This window comes from Thermobia domestica, chromosome 3 (assembly GCF_964235325.1).
Source record: "Thermobia domestica chromosome 3, izTheDome1.hap1.1, whole genome shotgun sequence".
NCBI classification, from domain to species: domain Eukaryota; kingdom Metazoa; phylum Arthropoda; class Insecta; order Zygentoma; family Lepismatidae; genus Thermobia; species Thermobia domestica.
This window is the reverse complement of record NC_137456.1, coordinates 310,351,116-310,364,118: the sequence shown is the minus strand read 5'-3', so window position 1 is coordinate 310,364,118 and position 13,003 is coordinate 310,351,116. Positions and strand designations below refer to the sequence as shown.

Sequence of the window (13,003 nt, the reverse complement as noted above, 5' to 3'; positions counted from 1 at the left end):
TAAGTAATAGTCAATTCAGAAAGAAAACTTCTCAAGAGTCTATGGCAGTTAATTTACGAAATGCAAATTTCTTTTTACGTAATTTAAGTAGTAAAGATTTAACGCAATGGATATTTCTTTTTTGACCAAAGGTTGTAATTTAAAGACATCATAGTGTAGAATTAGTCTTCAATATACAACATACCAAAAATCTCTTCGTTACGAAGATACAACGCTTCAAACAGGTTTCAGCTGCTCTTCTCGCTGAAACTGTGGAGACTGTGGTGCCGCCACTCAAGGGAGTTGGGTACTACGAACTACTAAAAGCAAGAACGAATCAAATCATTCAAAGCGTGTAAGTCTGATAGAATTAGCCAAGTTACAGTTTCTTACTGCAGTTTCTTACTTCAAACTAGAAAAGCTTTTGGAACTTTATCAACAACAAAAAAGAAAATAAATTAGCAACTAGTAATATGACCTATCGAAAACAATCTCTAGATACCAACAATTGTATTTCCAATGGTTTTGCTGAATTCTTTAAAAGTGTATGTTCTCAAGATCCTGCTAATTATAATATAACCGATTCGGTTAACTTGAAGGTATCCCAATGCTTGAATATAAATTTTGTTACTGAAGAGGATTATGTAAAAGCAATTAGAAAGTTGAAACCATCAAAATCCTCGGGACCTGATTTAATACCAGTTTATATATTCAAAGGCTGTGGCGAAGTATTGATGAAACCATTGTGTTATATTTATAATCTTATATTAAGAACACAAGTTTTCCCTGAAACTTGGAAGATTAGTAAAATCCACCCAATTCACAAAAAAGGTAATCCATCTGAAGTTGAAAACTATAGACCGATATCATTAATTTCTACTCCGTCTAAAATATTTGAACAGATTCTTTATGCTAAAATATATAATCATGTGAAATCTTATTTATCTATATACCAACATGGATTTTATTCCAGGAGATCTACAGTAACTAACTTAATTAATTTTACTCAATATCTCTCAGATTCACTTGATAGCAAGAATAATGTAGATGCCATCTATACAGATTTCGCTAAAGCCTTTGATAAATTAGATTATGACTAAGGCCCGGATTTTTATGTAGTCCAAAGTACCGAAATATGTACATAAATATGTAACAAAAATCAATGAAATATGTAAGAAATATGTTAAAAATATGAAAATATGTAAAAATATTTTTTTCGTGTTTATTTTGTGTCTGTGCTATTTTCTTAGCTAATAAATATACTGTAACATATTTATGTAATAAAAGCTTAACAAGTGTAAATAACTTCCTACACATACGTACAAATTTTCAGAAGAAACAAATGAAAATATGTATAAAGAAATTTAAGAAATCACATTATTGAACATATAAACATAAAAAATATTCATTTAAACAAAAGGCACTTACTTTTGGACGAATAATGAACCACTAAATAATTTTACGCAATGGAAAAACTTTGTCACTAACTTGTCACAGATACGTTCAAATTTTCACTAAGAACAAATAAAATTGTCTCGTTGAGAAATGAAAATCACATTATTAAATATCAAAAAAGAAAAAAATATTTAAGAGAAAGAACGCTTACCTTTGGAACTTTCAAATTTATAACTGCGCGTTTGAAAACTTCACTAACTTTCGATAGATACGTTCAAGCTTTAACAAGGAACAAATAGACTTTGTAAACACTTTATTAAAAACACATTATTGTATATCAAAATAGAAAAAAATCTTCAAAACAAAAAGCTCTTACTTTCCAGACGAAAAATAAACCACTAAATATTTTATATAATGAACTGCGTATACAAACACTTCGTGTCACTAACTTGACACAAATACCTTCATTAAAAAAAAGAAAAAGAAAGAAAAAAGAATTAAATTGTCTAGTAGGGAAATGAAAATCACATTATTGAATATCGAAATAGAAAAAAAATATTATTTAAAATAACGAGCACTTACTTTCGGAGTGCACCATGAACCACTAAATATTTTATATGATGGTATTTGAAAAATTCACTAACTTGCCAGAGATACTTCAAGCTTTCACTAGTGACAAATGAAATTGTCTCACAGAAAAATGAAAACCACATTATTGTATATGATGAAAAAAAAATCTTAGGAAAAAAGCGCTTACTTTGCTGATGCTCCATGAACCACTACATACTTTTCCAATTGTTCAGAAGCTTAAGAGAATCGTTGGTCAATTAGATCCTTTTATAGGCTGAGAAAGACCTCTCCACATCACAGGAAGTGACAGGCGCGAACTTCAACAAATAACATTTTCCAGGGCTGATTTCCTCAGGGGCCTCCGTTTCTTCTCCATCCAATATCCTGCATTTAGTCCTCAATGTTAGGTATCCTGGATTCCACTTCAAAACTGACTGGAACTTCCGGGCAATTTTCGCACCTATTTCTCCCTGCACAATGTTGAGTTTCTTCTTCACATCATCCATTGTTGTCATCGCTTCTTTCAAAGTAAGTCCTGAAGTTTCTAGTTTCTCGATAACGTTTGCAATCCACCCGAAATTACTTGCAACGTGTTGCTAGTAAACATTGAACAACATGATTTTTGAACGCATTTTGAGAATCACACAATGCTGCACTGGACTCTGCAGGAAATGTGGTGACAACTGACTACAGCATCAAAATTTTCATTGTAGAAGTTAACAGCCTGTATCCAGGTGCCCCACCGTGTCAGTACAGGCTTCTGTGGTAACGGCACATTTGGTAGCAGATTGCTGTAGCACTGCACACGACCAGGGTCTTTCACAAAATCTTTCTTATTAGAAGACACAAGCTCATTGAATTCAGGGAAGTTTATCCGCACTTCCTCTGCTACACGATGTAATCCGTGGACCAAACAGCACATATGAATGAGGTTTGGGTAGAACACGTTAAGCGCATCGGCAGCTCTTAACATGTACGCTGCAGCGTCAGAACACATCAGAAGCACGTTTTCTAGAGGAACACTTTCTGGCCACAACACTCTCAATCCATCGTTTACGAAACGTGCAACTGTGGAATAGTTTGTTTTGTCCAAAACTTTGAACAGATCAGAAATGTTCGTGATGGAGAATAAGGGTTAGCTTTCCTACCACCAGATTGGCAACGATACATCCTAATACGTCTGTAGTTTCATCCACCGCAAATCATATATGTGAATCACCAATTTCAGCTCGAATGTGTTTGATAGTATCTTCATAGCACACATCCAAATAATCCTTGCGGATAGTAGATTCGTCAGGAATGTGTCTCTTGCAATGTTTTTCCAAAAAGGATGCGAACGGTGGGACTTGCAATTTGTACCACGGTATGTCTGGTGCTATGAACGCATTGACAAGATCTTTGTAAAATGTACTGCTGTTTTCAGATGCTGGTTTTGATTGGGTTAAAAGTTTGTTTTGCGGCAGGCTGTAACACCTTGTTTTTCATGTGGATAGCTGTCTTCATGTGCTGATCCAATTGCGACTTCATTGAACAGCCCACTTTCTTATCGCATACTTGACAAAAAATAATTTTACCGTCTGTGGTATAAGCGTCATCCATAGCTATCCACGATTTCAATTTTGACGCTAAAGAGGAAGCCATCATTGAAAACAAGAAACAGACTCGGTCACAATTGTGCACATTAACAAACTGGTTGCGAAACTGGATCCTTTTCCCTTTTGTTTGAAGGAAGAAGTGGCGGAGTAGCCATCGAGTCATACAAAAGCGATTTTTTATTCGATTTATGAAACAAGTGATAAAGCCTAGCCGCTCCAACCACCTCCCTCTCGCCGGCACCCCCACCCGTAGAGGTTCACATACAAAAAAAGGTGAGAAAGCCAGCCAACTGTATGCGTTTTAGTTTGTTCTGTCGGCATACATCCGAGTGGCGTCTGCTTGCAAAGGCGATAAGCACAAAGATCCTTATATTGTTTTCTTTCTTTATATATAAGAAAACATCTTTTTTCAGGATTGGAAGCGATAACTGACGACGTTTCTTTGCATATTGTAGAGTGTACGATTTGTTTTAACCCAGCTTTTCCTCAATGCAAATCGGTTGAACAAAGTGAGAGAAAAAATTCAGATAATTAAATAAAGTACTTTTTGAGTTATTATTCCATATATAGGCCTATTTTTATTTGCATATTTTTAAAGAAAATTAGCGAAAAGGAGCAAGAAAACTGAATTTATGTAAAAAATATGTACAGTAGATGGAAAATATGTAACAGACTTCAAAATATGTAAAAAATATGTAACGTGATTTTGGTTTACATGGCTCCTTACTTCGTAATTTGCGAACATTTCATATTTTCACCAGCGTACATACAAAGGAAAATATATGTAAAAACATAAAAATCCGGGCCTTAATCATGACATAATGCTTAAAAAGTTATCAGCTTTTGGTTTATCAGATAACCTTCTAATATTAATTTCATCTTACTTAAAAGGCCGTAAACAATTTGTGATATATAATCAAGTCAGTTCCCAATTGTACGAAGTTAATTCTGACATACCTCAAGGATCGAACCTTGGACCTCTGTTCTTTTTGTTGTTTATTAATGACCTGCCGGCAGTAATAAAACATTCTAATTGTTTAATGTTTGCGGAGGATATGAAATTGTATAAGGAAATAAAGACCCACAATGATGCTTTACAATTGCAGGAGGATTTGGATGAGTATTATAGGTGGAACATTCTAAATAAACTACATTTTAATGTGAAGAAGAGCTTAATTATAACTTTTTCTAAAAAACATAATCCATTCCATTTTGAGTATACGCTGAACAAAGAAGCTATTCAAAGAGTTAAAGAAGTAAATGATCTGGGAATAAGGTTAGACAATAAATTGTGCTTTAATACACACATTTTAAAAATAATAAATGACGGATATAAATCATTGGGATTTTTAATCAGAAGTACGAAAGAATTTAATATATAATTTAATAAGAATATATTAAAGAATTTAATAAGAATTTTAAATTGAAAGAGTAGAAAATAAATTTTTGAGAAACTTGTACTATAAAACATATAAAAGATCATACAAAGAAAATGTATCTTATTCAACGTTGCTAAAAAGATTTGACTTCATATCTTTGTGTGATAGAAGGCATTTTATGGAACTTGTTTTCCTCCATAAGTCTGTAAATGGAATAATCGGAGTTTCTCAAATTGTTGTATTTTAATATCAATATCAAATTTCTACGAATGAGACCTCCGCTTTGCTGTAAAACATCATATTCAGAAGCTCATTCAAATTCTCCTGTAATTATAAATAGATTATGTAAAAGATATAATAATATTATAAAAATGAATACAGATGTAGATTTTGCGATGCCTTTTGTAATGTATATCAACATAGTAAAGAAAATTATCAAATTTGGTCGAGTTTAATGAAACAAATAGAATATTGACTCTGTAATCCTTGAATAGATGTTATTCTTTTATAATGAAATGTCCTGGTGGTTCCAAGGGTAATAAACAATATGATGTTTTCTTTTTAGGTTTTAAATTTATATGAATTTTTGCGTACAATATCCTAGACTCGCTAGTTAATCATTATGATTTCATTTAGTTTTAGTATAGATTAACACATTCTCTGTTCTTCTTAGAAATACTCTATGCATATGTATGTATGTTTGTGTATGTATGTATGTATATATACTTATATGTATACATATGCATACATATATACGTACATATATATATATGGGTGTGTGTGTGTGTGTGTGTGTATGTGTATATGCACATGTGTGTGTATGTATGTATGTATGTGCATGTGAATGTATGTATTTATATTACTATTTTGGATTATGAAATCCCATGTGGGAATGGAGATAACTTGAAAAGAAGGTATGGAATTCTCTCCTTTTCTTTTCTCTTATTGTAACTTTTATTTACTTATTTTGTTTGAATCTATGTATTTTTGTTCTATTTACGAAATTTTTATATTTTACTGTTTGTAAGCCTATTGTAATTGGGGTTTAAGCCCTGTAATAGGTGCAAAATAAATAAATAAATAAATAAATTTAGTGGAATAGTGAAAGGAAAAGTGGCACAATAAGTACTACACTTACTGTACATAAACATAACGTGTTAATAAGACTTATTTTCCAAGTTTAAAATACATTAAAGATCATCTGTAATGTTCTATCATTATGAGCCTAAGTACTATATCAGTTCAAATTAAATTACGCGCAGATTGAGAATATATAAGCCATCATATTATAGCTTTCCTTTATTTTGAAAATTTGTCATGAATATTCATGCTATTATACTACGGCTACAAATAAGCACTTTCTGCAGCAGAAAGCTTTTAATCCCTTAAAAAAAAATCCGTACCCTATTATATTCCCACATTTTTTCCACTATATACTGTTCATAGCAATTTGTCACCCCACACCATTCTTGTGACCTAGGCGCCGGAACCTAGACACCACAATAATACAATTTTATACATGGGCCTGCATACTTTTTATTTGGGATTTAACTTATTTAAGAGCCAGACTCGTATTTTCAATCGCCCTGACTACTTGGTGCCCGGGATTTTTCGAGCCTGAACAAGAGGAATATTGACAGAACTCATTGTGTATTACTGCGCGTGGCTCAGTGGTAGAGAGTTCACCGCCGGTGCTTGGGGTCCCTGGTTCGATCCCAGCTCGTGCCATGTAGACTTTGTGGTGGACAAACACCGTGCTCGTGGGTTTTCTCGGGGTTCTTCCGTTTCCTCCCACTTTCTTCATTCCACCATTTCATTCATTTCTCATTATTACCGTCTCCTTTAGCGTAACCTTCATAATCGTGGGACGTAAAACTAAAAGATTTCATTGTGTATTACATGTGTTGTTATTTTGAAACTTCAACATTTCCTTTTCCATAACCTCACACGAAATACTGTTCTAAGTATACGAACATGAGTTTATTTATATTCTTTCTCTCGTCAGCTCTGAGTGATTAGTGTTGGGTATATGGTGGTACATTTGCAAAGGATTATATCGTGAAAGTATTACGTTTTAAGTTTTCCGAGGTCCACAAGGGGAAAAATCATAAAAGCAAATGTTTGAAGAGTTCACACTTTTGTGAAGTTTCATCCGCGTAGATTCTCTTATATTGTTTCACGCAGTGAAACAGAATATTGTGTTTATTACTTGTCATGATACGTCACAAAAGGACACGGTGGATCAATAGTGGAGCGCTCATTTGTAGTGTAAGGGGTCCCTGGTTCGAATCCAGGCAATATGAGTTTGTGGGATCAACATCATGTCCGTGTTTTCTCGCGATGCCTACAGGGCATATTCGTGGAACATAAAAGTAGAAATTTCATTTTATTTTATTCAGTAATAAGCCAATTGTAACTAGTTTGTTATCATTACTGTGTTACCATATCTGTTTATTTGTTGGTCTAAATGTTAACTCACATGTTCATAACACTTCAGTCGATCTGTAAATGTTCACAGGGACTAATATAAACAATTTACGTGTATGTTCCATGGGCTAAAGCAAACGACAGTAAGCGCGAAGATATTATGGTGAAAAAATATTGTTAATATGGAAAGCAGTTCGATAATAGCACTGGTGAATTCTCAGAAAGGCCATGGACATAATTATCATTTTAAGTTTGTATATCCTTGTGTTGAACTCAGTAAAGAATTTAGGTTATTTTTATTTGGGGAATTTTTTTAATGTGTTAGTAATTTCCTCGGGCTTCTCCCTGAACGCTTAACTACCGAATCCACGACAAATTTACATACAAGAAATTAGCACTCTGCTATCAAATCACTGTGTTTTCATATTGTAAATTTTTTTCTTAAGAATGAATTAAATTCGGCTCGTAAGGTCGGTCGGTGATCCAAACATGAGAACACTAAATATTAATAAAAAGTGTTTGTATTATCTAAATATGCGTTTAAAAATTTCTATACTCTATTTCAACGTTATTACAGCATAGCATTTTACAATAAAATTATGAACATTAAATTCCTTTTGGATTTGAATTGTTTTTTTTAATTGGTGGTTATTTTATTGGTTTCATTGATATAATAATTGAATTGGTTTCAACCATAATAAAAAAATAAGAAATAATACTTCCTATTTCTTATCATCGTTGAATTAACCTTTAAAACCTCATATTTGTTGATTTTTTCTTCTAATGTAATTTCCTCCATATTGCCGTTTTCAAATCTATTTGTAGCATCTACGATATATATCTGTGATTGAGATATTCGATAAGTAGATCCGGTTTAAGTTTACCATTTATTATGTCAAATTCCAATTCTTTTCCAGTCTTGAACCACTTAATCTGACAATGTTTCTTCAAGATTTGAACAACTGGATTACGTCTAAGCCCTTCAGACTCATACTCATTTTGGTGAAGGTTTATTCACAATCGTTGAATTACACATATGCTGCTTACGAAGACTGGCCAGAGCTCGAACGATTGTGAGGATTTATACTACAAGAATTAGTGCTCACCAGTTATAAAAATGAAATGAAATCTTTAAGTTTTACGTCCCACGTTTATGCCGGTTAGGCTAAAGGAGACGGTGATCATGAGAGATGAGTGAAATGGTGGAAGGAAGAAAGTGGGAGGAAACGGGAGAACCCCGAGAAAACCCACGAGCACGGTGTTTGTCCACCACAAAGTTCACTTGGCGGGGGCTGGGATCGAACCCGGGACCCCAAGCACCAGAGGTGAACGCTCTACCACTGAGCCACCGCGCCCCCCTGCTCACCAGTTTCATTTGTTCACATGTTCTTGCCACACTGAATTCATTTTGTTCAAAGGTGCTGCTAGCTAGAGGCTATTCACTAAGTAATTTTGAAAACTTGTGTAAACATTACGATTGTCGTTCTTTTCCTGTTTTTATTGTATGCATTCTTAGATTCAAGGTTGCAAGATGTTACTCAGTGAATGTTACAAATTTTGTTTAAAAATGGAATGCTCTATTTGGACAATATATTAGTAACCAGCACAAAAGTGAGTGCTAGGGCTAAACGATACCCAAAGAGTACTAGATTTCGAAATTCATCTGGGGCCCAGTGCTCCTTATCCAGGTACCACTCTAACTCATGGTCCAACAGTGATTGTAAAATTGCTCAAGATGTTGTCTGTAAAAAGTTTTATCTTACATATACTTTACATCGATTTCTCTCCTGGAATGGTTGAGTGTCAATCCATGCAAAGTGATCGAGAAAACAGAAAAACTGCCGCTCGACCTTAAAAACAAATCATGAATGCTTAGCCTACATCAAGATACTTCAAAACCACAATTAATTATTTTTCTTACAACATTCCATGGCGACACGGCGGCTGTCGCCATTTTAAGTTTTTTTTTTTCAATTTTAGGTGTTTACGTTGTTTTGAATATCTCAGCATGTATTTGTCCTAAAAATTTGAAAATTGCTCACGTCTCCAACTCGTGCAGAGCTAAAATTTTGATATCTTAACATTTTTGGACATTGAAAACATGTTTGGGTAGTATAAACAACTGACGTAGAGATCTGAATTTGGGTGTGTATATAGTTCGGGGTCTTAAGTTAATACACAAAAGTTTACAGACCTATAGCTGCTCCCAAAGGCCTGAAAAAATCGTAAAGTTGGGGAATTATGCCAATTTAGCATATTTCACTGTTCAATATCTCCAGTTGGCCTCGATAAAAAAAAATCTGAATTTTTGGAAATAGTTAGTCCTTTACTATAACATAACACACAACAAAGCGCGTTTTGTGGTTTCGAGCAGAAGGGGGTCAAAATGTTAAGTAATGATGTTATACTCTAAAATCGAAAAAAACGCAAAATGGCGACAGCCGCTGGGTTGCCATGGGATGTTGAAAAAAATAATTAATTGTGGTTTTGAAATACCCTGATATAGGATAAACATTCATGAAAAAATTAGATTTTTTGGAGATGGTCGAGCGGCACATGCTTGATCACTTAGAATGGATTGACCCTTGAGCGACATGCAGTGGTAGAAGGAACTGGAACACCAACTTAGTAGCATTCCCAAGAATAACCCAGATTTTGGAAATATAAAACTTTCTAAAGGGCAAGACATGAAGAGAGGAGAATTCGGAGAGTTCACAAGACGATAATAAAATAACTCTATTACAGTGGAGGGACAGCAAATTCATTGTGATTGCTTCGACTAATACTGGCTCCAACCCCATTGAACGATATCCGAAGATGAGACAATTAGAATAAGGAATATGTCAGTGTTTGGTTTCCTGTAGTTGTCAAGAAATGTAATCAATATATGGGAGGAGTGGAATTAAATGAGAAAATGCTGGAGTATTTTCGGACATGGGTTTGCACCAGGAAGTGGACATAAAGTGATTTTTCAATTTTTGATTTGACAATAGTCTACTAACGGTTCGAGTACCGTCAAGACTGTCAGCTACTAAATATCAAGAAACAAAATTAACTTGATCTCCTGGAGTTTCGTCTTTCTATTTCAAAGTTAAATCTGTGGTGTTAAAGGACAGAGAGATTAACAAACGAAAATGTTTTAAAACGGATAGACGGAGAAAAAAACGCTTTTAGTCAACATCCTTCACAGGAAGATAAATTGGATTTGACACATCTTCCGAAGAATTTGTCTTGTACATACCGCCATAGAAGGAAAGATGGAAGGAAAGTGAGGAGTAGGAAGAACACAACTGATCGAAGATTTGAAGAATAGAAGAAAATGTTGGAAGTTAAAAGAGGAAGCTGAAGATCGAAAAACGTGGAAGAAACATTTTCTGACTCAAACCTAAAATTGAAAAAAAAACTCATTAGTCCAAGGACCTGCCAAAATGCAGAATACCTAATAATAATAATAATAATAATAATAATAATAATAATAATAATAATAATAATAATAATAATAATAATAATAATAATAATAATAATAATAATAATAATAAGAATAATAATTTCAGAGTACTTCCTCGGTAGACCAACTCGAAAGAGCTCATCATGAAGAACCAGAAAATTCCGGAAAACCACGTAAAACAGTTCAGAATAGAAGACCTAAAGCATTACCATCACCAAACAAGAGATTTGATGGGAATAATCACTGGCCTGTAGTGGACAAAATAAATTAAAACTCCAAGATGCTACATACTTCAGGGCTATAGTCACAATTCCGAACAAAATGTACGAAATGTGATGTAGACCTTATATTTGTGTCTTAACAAGGACGAAAACTGTTTCATTAAGTATCACACAAACGAGTGGTGTGAGCATCAAACATTGTTATTGGTTTGTACTTTCTCATTGTTAAGCTGGTTATGAGAGGACAAAAAGATACACTCTTTAAAACCACTAAAAAGCATTATAAGTCATAACCCTCACTTTTGTGAGTATAAGAATTAGGAAGGATTAAGTCCAAAAGTAGTATAGTGTCCTTTTTTCACGAGAATTGGAGAAAAGTGCAAATTTCTCACGAGAATTGGTATAATTTCGCCTTATTTCTTACGAAAATTGATACAAATTTCCTTTATTTTCACGAGAATTAATGTATAGTGCAAAATTCTCACGAAAACTGGTACAAATTTCCTTCATTCTCACAACAATTGGTCAACAGTGCAAATTTCTCACGAAAATGGGTGTAAATTTCCTCTGATCTATTTTATCATATATTTTAATACAATTTATGTTGATTTATACAATTTATGCTGATTACTTACCGTTTTTCCTCAATCCTTTAAGAAACTTGTTTCCTCCTTTCTTATTTCGCCCTCAAGTGGTGAAGAATAGCTGAAGGAACTTCACATCATGTCCACACAGGTCTTTTTTGTTAATCTTGAACACAGTTGGTCTTGCTATTCAAGAAACTAATTCTATAGAAAGAATGGGATGTCGTAAGGTGAGATAACTAAAGGGGGAGGAGCACAGGGGGGAGGCAGTAGCTTTGGTGCTATATGTAAACATTCCTAAGCTACGTGATACCTTTGTTTAATCAATAGGAAGCTTTTGTAAACGTAAGAGAAGCTCTTATGGAGCTGTCACATAATTCCATCATTTTGTCAATTAAAGAAATAAGAAACTGTCAGTTTAATGTGACATATGGATGTTGCACAATGCTTTAACTGTTGGAAGCCAGAAAAGAGTGTTTTAAACGTGTCAAATAACTTTTAGAAACATGGGAAAATGTCGATAAAGAACAAATGTTAAAAGACATTGACTGTTTAAGATGGAAGGCGTAGGAGGGAGAAAACCCTTTGATGCAGAAGAGTAACGAAAGGAACATAGACACCTGCTTGTATGTGTGTGTTCCAAGGTGATGGAGGGGGGCGAACTGTGGTGTCCATGGAGTAAAAGACCATGTTTAATTGGCGCTATGACTTCTACTGCATGGAGACTGAAAATATGTGAAAAAAAAAGAAATAACACTCATTATTGTAAAGGAGAGAGAATTTAAGAATGAGATAGTTAAATGTGACATGTTACTTTTAAAAGTTAATGTATTGCTCCCCATACTGAGAGACCGCACGTAGGATTGCATAAGGGAATTGTGTTGTTATTTTGAGCAAAGGACCAGTTTAAATTGGTGTGCGACTTGTTACGCATTTTGTTAAGACCTTGCCACATACGTAGAGGGGAGAGAAAGAGTGGCCCTTCCTACCTGAGTTTTAAAGAGGAAAAAAAAAGAGTGAATGAATTGTGTACGCAAGGGAACTTTCACTTTTGTGCTTTTTGGAAGAAGTCTTCAAACAAGATTTTTTAAAGGTATTTCCGCATAAATGATTTTATCCTTTTAAAAAACTAGAGTATTGAATTAATTATTTATGAATATTAATGAGATGATAATGAATATTAATGAGATGCTAAAGAAAAGGTTACAAAGAATGATTTTTAGTGTTTTTCGTATATTTAGAGGTATATTGCGATTATATGTAATATAGAGCACTACATATTGTACATAAATGTACGAAATATTTGTGAGAGGAAATGAGCGCAACTCTAAGAAACGTATTTTATGTATTGATATTATATTTTCAGTAGCTGATATGGGATTTTAGCATAGAATATCATCTTTTG

General features: G+C 33.8%; 1 protein-coding gene across 1 annotated transcript in view; it reads right to left on the bottom strand.

Annotated features, from left to right (window-relative positions):
• Window positions 1-13,003, bottom strand: part of LOC145681813 (toll-like receptor 2) — a 45,700-nt gene that overhangs the window by 10,676 nt on the left and 22,021 nt on the right. The gene's annotated exons all lie outside the window — the stretch shown is intronic.